General features: G+C 42.7%; 1 long non-coding RNA gene across 1 annotated transcript; it reads left to right on the top strand.

Moving 5' to 3' along the window:
* The first annotated feature begins 4429 nt into the window (after nt 1–4429).
* Nucleotides 4430–10965, top strand: LOC131707300 (uncharacterized). The gene is made up of 3 exons (XR_009311092.1): nt 4430–4498; nt 6889–7009; nt 9100–10965. It is a non-coding gene; the product is annotated as an uncharacterized LOC131707300 (long non-coding RNA).
* Nucleotides 10966–12223: the final 1258 nt, after the last annotated feature.

Raw genomic sequence — 12223 nt, 5'->3', positions numbered from 1 at the left:
CCAGGAATGTCACATGGAGCTCCTTCCTCTCCTTTTTAGCTGATTGAATTTGTTGCCAGATCACATTGATGTGTTCTAAGCATCCTGGGAAACCTGGAATGCCCGCTTTTTGTATTGAAGTGTCAATGAAGCAGTTCTTTAATAGGTAAGTTGACAATCTCTGAGCAATAATGCTGAAGAAAATCATGCCTTCTACGTTTAATAGGGAAATAGGACGAAACTGACTGATGCTTGTAGAATCTTTTTCTTTAAGTATAAAGACTCCACCTGCTCGGCGCCATGCTCTTGGTACAACCTGTTTTTCCCATGCCACTTTCATCAATTTCCACAGAATTCGTAGAACTCCTGAAGCACTCTTGTACACTCTGAACGGAACTCCATTAGGCCCTGGAGATGATGAAGCCCTTACTTTTTTCACAGCTTGCTCTACTTCTTTCCACTTAGGTGCATAGTCCTCCATTTGGTATTCTGGTGGATTGATAGGTGGGATGTCTGACGGAATTGACATAGGCTTCTGCCTTTTTGAATCTGTATGTGTTTCCTCCAAATATTTCTCCAGCTCAACCTTAGATGCTTTTAGTGTGCCATTCTTCTCACTGGTGAATAACTTCTTTACAAATTTGAATGGGTCTTTATAAAAGTTAGCTCTCGCACGCTCCTTCTTTTTGTAGCGTTTCCGTAAGCGCTCAGCTCTGCGCAATGTTGCAAGCTTATCTTTTATGACCCTTTGTAAGAGATTGAGTCCCTCCTTCTGACTTTGTTCTGCTCGTCTCCATTGCTTCCTCAGCTGTCTCCTTTCTCTAACTAAGCGTTCAATCTCCTGCTGCCGTCTAGACTTTCCAGGAATAGTTTGTACTTTTTCCTTCCTTTTTTCAACTCCAAACCTCTCGCTTCCATATGCATTGATGATGTCCCCAAATTTATTCAGCTTCTTTTCAACTGTTCCACTCAATCTTTCCAATGCAACGCAGAGATCTGTGTTTACTGTGTCCCACGCAGTTTTCTCACAAGCTCTTGGCCATTTAACTCCAGGCTTGTGCCCGTTGAGGTTCTTTTCTCTCTTATGCTGGTTTGTCTGACCGGGTTCACAAGGATCATTAGGTTCATCACTAACTGTGTCCATGCAAGTCCTCCTCACATCTATGACAGGGGTGCTGATATCCTGCGAACTGTGGTTTGCTTCCTGTCGCTGGATTTCATTCGACTGACTTGACTGACTTCGTAAGAAGTACTGATCAATGCGAGGCCCTTGTCCCTTCTCCCTCAAGCATTTCATTCTCCCTTGATGAATCTTCAAACCCCTGACCGTTGTCGCCTTGCTCCAGCCGCAGACACAAACCTGGAGTTCCATGTCTTTGTTAACTGCAGATCTTGAACTAGTCTTTTGTGAAGTACTCTCCATACTCATATCCGTTTCCGTTCCTAAGTCGTTAACCGTGTTGTCCAACGTTGAGTCATCTTCCGCCCCCGCTCTCGCAGACTCTAGGGGTATTTTTCTCTTTAATTTCTTAGAAGCCTTGGGCGGGTGTCTCCAGCATCCTGTAAACACAGAGCTGGATACTGCCGACAAGGGTAGCTAACCCTTACCAGCCCCAATGGGGTCTCTGTCCTCCTGTCAGCTGTCTCTCCAGGCTGTCACAAGGTCTTTCCCTTGTTGCCAGCTGCACTATTCACAGCAGTCACTGGACGTATCCAGATCATCATGATTTCCATTACACGAGAGTAGATGTTAAAACTTCATGCTGATATGAACTTGGCTCTCGCCAAGATAAGCACCAGCTATGATGTAGCTTTACAGTAACCTAATGTGATCCATATGTGTCTCCATCCATTTACGTTTCCTTCCATATGATGATGTAGATATCCTTCTGTCTGGTGTTAATGGCTGAAGTGTAATGCTGGCTCCAGGGATCAGCTTATTTTGCCTCCCTGGCGCATCAGCACACACAACGGCTGCGATGCTGGCTCCGGGGATCAACCACAGTGCGGTCTCCCCAGCACATCAGCATGACAACCGTCTGGATTGAGCCAAGTAGGGTACATCTCTGGGGTCTTCAAGTGGGCACCTTCCATCCTCAGTGTTTCGTCGACTAGCCCACAACACCTCAAGAGGGCTCGACGGTGATTCTGGCGTCCCAGCATCACCCTCCTCTGACGCACTCTGACGCACAGCAGGGACTAATGTATAACAAAGTTGACTAATAACAGCAGTCAATTGCTACAACGAAAAGAATTATAAAAAGGGGGCCACACAGAGGCTATCAAAAATACATTTATTACTATAAAGGAAAATGGACACAAATTGTCTATTCAACATCCTATATCAAACTACTGGAAGGCAACGAATGTCAATAGTAGTAAAAAATAAAGAAATCACAATAACAGTCCCGAACAAACAAAACAATAAAGGCAATATAAAAATCACCAAAAAAAACAATGTCCCAGAAAAATCCTATGCAAACATCCCAAAAATAAAGCACATGAATGGCCATTCAGAAAAAAAAAGTGTAATCCAGTAGAGAAATAATTGAAGAAGATCTCACCCTGGCTGCTCTTGATCCGGTGCTGGTTCTGTGAATCTGCAATGCAGTTGATGGAAATCCTTTGAACAACAAAACTGGCAAAAACAAACAGAACCCCAAACAAAAAAGGAATGCAGGAAAAAACCTGGTGGTAAAGAAAATGCAGCCTGCGCTGTTAGGATAGTTGAAAAAGGAAAAACAAAAACTATATTTTGAAAAATAATGAAAAAACAAAAAAGTATCGTAATACAACCAAGATCCTAACAAACAAAGGTGAGCAACAACCACACCCTTCTACTCCTTCCTTCTACTCCCCACCCCTAAAACAGGAAACAGGAACTCAAGGCCTTCCCCCCATCAGGTGACTAGTGGAGGGAAAAAAGGAGCAAGCACCAATCATTACCGTAAAACCCCCAGTAAAAGGGTAATGAAAAAAACACAGGTAAAACAAACCAATTGAATGGAAACATATAGATGTCCTGAAAAGCTCTAAAAATAAGAGACAGGAATAACACTATAAGGTGAACGAAAATAAAGAGCTAATAATAAAAAAGAAAAGACATTGCCTGGCCAGGCTCTGCTATTCAGAATTATGAATAGCAGGTGATGCATTTCCTGCAACACTGTGTGTGGCTATTGCCACAAATGGATTGAGGTAAGATATCAATTTCTTTCTAGATGATCATTGTCCGTGTTGTTTTTATCCTGGGTTTAAAAGGCATGTTGTATGCAGACAGGCTAAAAGAATTTAATCTATTCAGTCTTGAACAAAGAAGACTACGCAGTGATAAGATTCAAGCATTTAAAATCCTAAAAGGTATAGACAATGTCGACCCAGGGGACTTTTTTGACCTGAAAAAAGAAACAAGGACCAGGGGTCACAAATGGAGATTAGATAAAGGGGCATTCAGAACAGAAAATAGAAGGCACTTTTTTACACAGAGAATTGTGAGGGTCTGGAACCAACTCCCCAGTAATGTTGTTGAAGCCGACACCCTGGGATCCTTCAAGAAGCTGCTTAATGAGATGCTGGGATCGATAAGCTACTAACAACCAAACAAGCAAGATGGGTCAAATGGCCTCTTATTTGTAACCTTTCTTATGTTCATATGTTCTGTTTCACTGCTGTATGAAATCACCACGGTACACTGGCAGTTTCTTATTCTTATCATTCTTAGTATTATGCTAGGGAGCGCAGTGGGTGAATGCACAAGCCTGGCTGAATCCCTGTGAAATCTATCAGTGGAAAGATTAAACACAAACTCCTTATCAATTACTTATTTCATTGTAAAACTATTTTAAAATCTGATTGAGGTTTGAGATTGACGTTTTCATTCATGACAACCTACTGCTGTAAGTACATTAGCAGCGGGAGCCAAAGTATTTAGCTTTGTCTTGAATGATACCGTGTCTAAATGGTGTCAAAGAGGGTGTCGTCCTACTAAAATGTAAGCAAAATATATTGTCAACAAGAGCTGCTTTTGGTGATATAGACTCTGGAAACCTATAAAAAAAGACACTTTGGTCTTTAAAACAGCACAGTGCCCTTACTGTAGCTTTAAAACCTGTTGTCTTACTTCAACGTTGGTCCGCTATAATGTGTGCTAATCTTACCTAACGTCCTGTCAGCACTTGAAACATTACCACTGCTCCCTTTTAAAATAAATCCCAACCAAAGCCTGAATTCAATTAAAGATTATGGCTTTGGGTTGAATGCTTCTGTTTTATTTCTTAATTCTGTTGTCTATACGTCACAGGCTATTACTTACTCTGTGTTCAGAATGATAGGTTTCCATTTAGAGTTAACAGGATAGCAACCCTTATCTTTCTGTATAGCTTTATATAACCCCGCGGCCAGCCTTGATTTGAAGTGGTAGTCTAAAGTCCAGATAGAGTGCATTTAAACAGGCACTTCACTGCGAAAACACAACAGAGGAGAAAGACCAAACGATCCACTCAGGTTCTATTTGCAAAAGGTAAAACTGCAGCAGAATTATATATTCGTTACTGGTGGGACATTATATTTGTTGTGCAAAAAAAAAAAAAAAATTTAGAAATTATATTTAATGTTTCTGTATTTCTCTGTACACTGTAAATATTTAAGATTTAAACATAAAATGTACAGAATATAAACATATTTTAGTTTGAACTCGTTTTCTTTAGACTTTGATACTAGCACAGTTTAACGTGTATATACTACTAAACGTGTTCATAAGCTGCTGTATAAAGGTTAGTTCTTGAAACGCCTTTTAATCAGGTGATCTGAATATGTAATTTGAATATAAAACAATAAGACACTCAACACACCATATTAACTTATATGAAATACACTTGCTTTGGAGATCACACACGTTATTTTTAAAACAACACTTCAAATAATGTTTTATACAAATTGCAGCTGTAAATCGGATAAGCTATAAATGAAAGACATGTATCTAAGGAATGCCACAAGAATATAGGCAGGATTTTGTAAACCCTGTTTTGTCTGTCTTTGTGATATCATTCTTAAGGCCTCATGCATAAACGGTGGCAAATGACCTGAAATACTGTGTGGTAAGAGAAACCCATATTGCGTGCAAAAATGAAGGTGTGGCCGCTCTATTCACTAATATAATAATATGCACGAATAAGGCGCGCTAAATGATTCATTCGCCAGTCATCATACCACGCGAAATGCTGCACGCCTTACACACCCTTTATTTTAGTATATGGTCATATTATGGACACTCCAAAGGACGGGTAGTCCAGCTCTCACTTCGCCAGAATGACAGCGACCAAGGAAGCAGCAGCCGGCACCAGCTACCTCTTCAGTGGGTCTGCGTAGGATGAGGGGAGGCGGCCCGGGAATATTCTGCTTTGAGACTGTCAAAGCGGAGAAGCAGAAAATAATTAGCTGAAAACAAGTATTTGTTTGTTCTCCTTTATCTCCCTCTGGTTTATTTTGAAGGCACTCCGGTACCGAAACTTTGGCTAAATATAGATGTGTTTCTTTTAAAGGGATTGCAAGTGAGTGTGCGGTTTATATCTTGTTTTTTACTTTTAAGAAACGTTAATCTTCCAGCTGCTTATCCGGCGATTTCGACGTGCTGCACAGGCTAGGCACAGTGTGTGCGTTAGGCTACTCTGTTGTCTTTTCCATGACAAAAAAGCTAATGTCGAAATAATTCAGTGTAATTCAGGTGTGCCGTTTCGGCAGCACAACGTCATAATGGAAAAAAATTCAGTAGGCTACATCATGGGATTTTTTTTATACAGCACTGTACCTACATTCCTACGCATCTTGCATTGAGAAAGCACCACGTTTGGAATCGGAATAAAGGAAATTATTATGTAATAGGCTACAGTTCACGTGCAGCCTTTGGTAAGTTGCATTTTCAGAATCATATCATTATGTACAGTAGATATTGCAACACCGTATATTAAAATATTGCACTTAATCTATAAAACCAACGAAATACATCCTGTGTAGCCTATATTTGACATTTTATTTGTAGTGTTCTTTGGAACACAGGCAATCGTTTAACCTGGAAAAAATGTACTGCAGTAGCTGAAAGCAGATACCCGCGTTTATCATGTTTCCACACAGCACTACTCCTGGTCTGCCCTGTTTGTGTTGTGATTTAGATTTCAATAAGCGCTACTCTTAACACGCGCTGAGACACTTAGTAAAGTTGGAACCTTTAAGTGAATATGGTTTTCATATCAAGTCCCTCCCTCTCCGTATTAGTATTATTATTTGTATGTAAATGACTTGCACGCGGTATCTTTTTCCACGCGATTCATTTCAGTAACGGGCTTGCGTGGTAAACTGTTTAATGCATGAGGAGGCCCTTAGAGATGTAATTGTTTTTCTATGTCATTTTCTGCACATGGTTTACCTTCGCTGTATTTTTCTTATATACTTACTGACATGAGGACTGTTGTATTACACCTGAAATGTATTTTTTTAAAATATTAATAAAAAAAATGGTAACCTAGGCATGTGTAAAATCAATTGCTGTTGTTATAGAGGTGTTGTCATCACATTCTTTGTCCACTGCATTCTAGTGTGGGGAAACGTTGTATTTGATTTTTAAAAGGAAAGCATGCTGCAATATCTGTGTCTGCTCTGTAGCCTATAGGGGAGGCATTTCTGCACTGACATTGTACCACCCTGATATGCTCACCCCACCTAATAGTTAGTAAGCTGGGTCAATAATGATCTAAGCAGAAACAGCAATAGAGAATCATACAGAACAAACATAAGCAGGTAAGACTTGAAGTATAGGGAAGTGATATCAACTGATAGAGACTGATAGATGACTAATTGCTTTAGTGATATAAAAACATGCCTTTTGACAAATAGGTGATTACTTTGCTGTTGCAGACTGAGAACAGAGCCAGCCACAGGATACAGCCATGTACCAGCTGCCAAAAACAAGGGCAAACACCTGGGAGTATGAACCCTCTTTCATGACAGGAGAGCTGGTGGAGTTTGAGGGAAGCAGGTAATCTCTTCATTATGAATCACGTGTGAAAACTCAATCAATCCCTGATCAGGATCTGTCAGGCTTCCAGTACATCTAAGTCTGTTTATAGATGTTATCCCAAGCACAGAGCATGACCTAGTTTATAAAGAAACAAACTCTTCTTTTATGTCTGATAGTTGTTCATAGGTTATATGTGCCAGGTGTCTCTTATTATAACATAAGTTATGTTGCACAGTCAGAGCCACCCAGCTTGCACAAGGATCCTGCATTTTCAGATGTATTTTCAGGATCAGATCCAGCGAACCACACTCTGATCTCTCCATCCATTTAGTCATTACAGCAGAGAACAAAACAACAATCTCCACAAGTGGCTCCAGTAAATACTGCAGAGCTACACCCAACCAGAGCCCTGCCACGCTTATGGGTAACTAGCAAACGGGGAGCTGCTTGGGTTAGTTCAAATTAAAGCTCTGATGAGCCAAGTCCAAGTCCTTGACTTGTTACATACAGAATCATTCGATCTGTGAACTATGGCTGTATCTTTTAAAACCTGCATATCTTATAAAAGTAATTCAGAATTCTGTACAGCATAAATAAGTCCAAAGTTTGTTTCAAGCACGAAGGTATTTCACCACAGCAATGCCTTGACCTTTGTCTGATCAACCTATAGCCTGTCGCAGCTGGATTTCTATTGGAGCATTTTAGTACTGGGAAATGACATGGATTGCCTGGATTATTATTATTATTATTATTTATTTCTTAGCAGATGCCCTTATCCAGGGCGACTTACAGTCGAAAGCAAAATACATTTCAAAGTCGAAAGCAAAATACATTTCAAATTGCACTGGCCCTACACTTTGCTTGAGTTCTTGCAAAGGAAACAAATTGTTCCTTTTACAAGAACTCCCAGAAACAACATTCCTATCACCTGCGTTCCTTCATGACCTGCAGCATTGAAAAAAATATTAGTGTTCACTAACAGCAATGAACTCCACTACAAATACACATTTAACATAATGTGTGCATCTTTCATGTAGGCAAATGTGAGATCTACAAAGTGATGGTAATACAAATTAGAATTACATTATGTGTACATTATAGTCCCCAATGAAATGTGCTGCAAACTGTTCCAAATTCTTCAGCAAGGGTTTATGAGTTCTGCAACAGAAGTTCTTGAATTCTGCGGTAGCCTTTTAAAAGTTAAAACCAAACACTAGCTTAAATGCATTTAGAATAACAAATCAGAGTAGCTTTTGTCAACCTTTTAGGATTGGTTAATTCGATAAAGAGGATGAACGTAACTCCCTCGGAATCTGTGATAAGTGGATTTCAAATAAGATGCTATTTTATGACATACCATAAACTATACCTCAATTAGCATTCTTACAAGCATTGTGGAAAGCATGTTTCATTTCTTTTTTTTCTCGGGTTTTTAAAGTTTATTACAGTACATACTAAAACAAATAGCAGAATGAATACACAAAAACATTTATTGAAACTTTAATAACTTTTATTAATTCCAAAAACAAAATTGTGAGACCACTGTCAGCATGTAGAAAAGTACAATACATTTCTTCAATAATAAAAAATTGACTGAAAGAAAAGTAAAAATATATTTTTTTAAATGTTATGCAAAACAGTTTACCCCTGTCCTCATACAAGTGTCTCGCATATTCCTGAGCACGATTGGTTGCTGTTTTATTTCCTAAGTGGCTTTTGCCACCAAACATGTTTGCTCTCAACAAGTTTATCCATTTTAGCTCAGGATTTTAATAGCCACAGCATGTCAGTGTCTAAAATGAGTTGTTTCCTTTTCCTAAGAGTGGGTTGAGTAGGATAAACAAAGCAGGTATTCAAAAATCTCACTGTGCCGCCTTGTGGAATGATTAAAAAACTTGAATTTGTTCTTACGAATACAGGTTAGGCTTGGTGTCATGGAAAATCAATAATTCTGCATCTCATGGTGGATTCTGCGAAATCACAGAGTGATCCACGATCGCGTTTATCACTGGGGACTAACATTAAGAGTGATTTCTCATGATTTCTAATAAGACACCTCCAAGATGCTGTTTACAGTTCTAACTCTCCTTTGCGTACCCCTTTCACAGCACAGAGCAGAGCATGGAGGAGTTTGTCCAGCTGTTCAAATCCAGAAGCCGGTGATAAAGAGACACCTCCGAGAACTCAAAGAGATTGCGGATGGCTTGGATGAGGCCAGCATGAACGCAGCCCTTGCTAAGACTATTGGGAGCTTCGTAGGGGCGGCCGGGGGGATCATGACCCTAGCAGGGCTATTCCTGGACCCCGAGTCACCCACAGCCTGCAGTTTGCAAGATATCGGAGAGAAAGGGGTCACCTTAGGACAGTTTGCCAAAACCGCCACTGATATAACCCAGGCCGTCAGTGAGAGAACACATAACCAAAGAGCAGATGAGATACCCAGACCACCCCCCCAACCAGAGTTGGATGCTTCTGTCATCACCAATTGACGGTTGTGTATCACTCCTATCGTTACGCCTTCGCTCAAGTGAGAGGCCAGCGTAGCGCTTCCCAGCATAGATGAGACACGGTCAGCCGACAGTGTCTGTCGCGCTTGGGGTGCAGCCAAAGGCACTGGGCCACACTTGGATCGGGCGCTTGGAGTAACCTTTGTTGGGTGGGTGATGAAGCCACGGCCATCAGACCCAATAGTTTTTAACACAACACCAATTGTACTGTGAACCCTTGTTGAACAGGGCCAGACAGTTGCAAATGACAGCTACTCTGTCGTCTGACAGATAGGCTTGCATCGTATGGGACTCCAGCCGGAGACTCAAGTAGATTTAATTGGCTCTGGCATTGTTGAGGGTGAGACCCAGCCTCAAACAGATGCTTCATCACAAACAGCTGTGTGGGCCACTGCTCCTTCCTGTGACTGGGCAGATCAACCAGTCATCCAGGTAATTCATCACCCTGATCACTTGCAGCCACAAGGGAGCTAGGATGGCATCCATGCACTTTGAAACGTGCGGGGTAAGGAGAGGCTGAATCACAGCACGGAAAACTCAGGACGCTCCCCTGTAAGGCGGAGCGGAGACACTTCCTGTGTGCTGGACCCATAGGAACGTGGAATCCGCGTTCTTTCGGTCCAGTGTGATAAACCATTCGCCGGGCCGGACCGCCTGCCGAGTACAGCGTACTCCAGCATCTTGTTCTCTACCTGCCGAGGCACCTTGTGTTTTCGGTGGGAGCGCTGCAGCAATTCCTCAACCGCTGGTCCAAAGTAATGGTCAGGGGAGGTAGGGGCTGCTTTTGAAGGATGGAGCCACTTTCCCATGAGGCTGCAACATAATCGCAGTGGTCCTCCTCAGCAAAGCTGAAATCTGATTCTGTAACATCTGGGGTGATCATAGCAAGGGCTTGAGCCTGCTGCCTGGCCAGGGGCTCCCAACGCCGTGTACGGCTCAGCCATGTATTGAAGCACTCAGGCACAAAGGTTGCAGATGCACCAAGAACACTGAGTGACATAGAATACACTACTGGTGCACCGAAGCATCAGGGACACCGAGTGCAGATGTTATTGACATGCTGTGGCACTAAGCACCGAGGCATGGAGCATCTAAACACCGAGGGCACCAGAGCACTGAGAGGTGCCCAGCCTTAACCGTGTGAAGTCAACACAACCCGAGGTAGCGCATAGCTTATACCGGGGTGGATACACAGGCTCGAGTGGCTGTGGTAGGCAAACAGGAGAGCAGTACAGGGGAGTGCACGGTGCTGCACCCTGGTGCAGAGCGGTGATAACCTGGTCCTGGACCGCGTACAGTCACACAACGTGGCAGCGCATAGCGTATGCCAGAGTGAAGCACAGGCTCAAGGAGCTGCAGGAGCTGCGGCGCGTTAGGCAGGAATAAAAGTGTACTGCTTTCTTAACTGCAAAGGCAGTAATAGGAAAAAATACAGGCTTATACACACAGCCATTCAACTATGGGAGAAACACATTCACCATGCCAGGCAGATGACCAAGCGCGCAGAGTAGGCGGCTAAAATAAGCCTGCTGATTCAACTCAACAGCGGGACCCTGCAGAGCTGGGTCCCAGTAGAGGAATTACTCTTGTATTATTTTTTATTTCTAAATGCAAGGCAGTGAAATAAAACCACACATACACACACACAACAGCAAGCTGTGAGGGTAATAGACACCACGGCAGCGCGGGTGAACTGAAATGTTAAATGCACAGAGAGGGTGGGCTGAAGCAGTCCAGCAGAGTCAACGCCACAGTGGGGTTCAGCAGAGCCAGGGTCCGGTGGAGGATCAGGCATCTCTTTTTCTTTTTAAACTGCAATGTGATGGGAGTGTAATGGTTCCATGTTGCAGTTCGCCCTCCTGACCACCGGTGGCATTGGGTGGAGCAGACCAAGGTCAGAGGATGATTCGGAATCAGCTGCCTCGCCCTGACGTGGACAGGTGCGGTCGCCGAGCCCACTTTCTGCAATCAGCTCTGTTGCGTCCGTCGATTGATTGTGGCGGGAGCGGAGGCTGATTGCAGGGGCGGGGCTGGGCAGTATTTAGGCTGCGCTATTTCCGCGTTCGGTCTTTCTGTCCTGCAGTAGTGCCAGTGAGGTGACGCGCTGTTGAGAATACGTGCACTTTGATTGTTTGTTCTTGTTCCAGAGTTCTGAGGCGGCTGCCCTGTTCCCTTCTCTCCATGTGGAAACCTTTTATCAGACAACCGAGTGCCCAGGACACCGAGCATGCCAGCTGATTGTATATTGTGGTGGAGTGTTCCATTGTTTTCCTTAGTTTATTTTTCTTTTGTGTGAGGGACTCTGGTTTTGTTTACTGATTTATTTTGTTGCCATATCAACCTTACCATTGCTGGTATTGTTGGTGATTTATTTTCTTTTTTTATTACTTTGAGACTTTGAGTGTTATTTAACCCGTTCCTACCATCGCTGGTAGCAACTGGGGGGGGGGGGTTGTATTTGGTGAAATATTACGGTCGTTGTGACCAATAATATCATTAAAACAGAGCCCCAGCTGTTGGGCAGCAGCCCCATCCTTGGTTTGTGTGTCATCATTTCCGGTCCTCTAGAGGACTCCATCCATCACCCCTCCACATGCAAAAGCCGAAGAAAATACAAAACAGCGAGCGCTGTAAGGTTTTACGCAGACTGCAATCGCAAAGTGATGTAGGCTGTTACACAGAAAAAGAGTAAACACAGCATAGTAACTGGACAGGGGTGTCTAGC

The sequence above is a fragment of the Acipenser ruthenus genome, chromosome 39 (genome assembly GCF_902713425.1).
Source record: "Acipenser ruthenus chromosome 39, fAciRut3.2 maternal haplotype, whole genome shotgun sequence".
Classification (NCBI taxonomy): domain Eukaryota; kingdom Metazoa; phylum Chordata; class Actinopteri; order Acipenseriformes; family Acipenseridae; genus Acipenser; species Acipenser ruthenus.
Note: the sequence above shows the minus strand (reverse complement) of the source record. Positions and strands in the feature narration are given on the sequence as shown.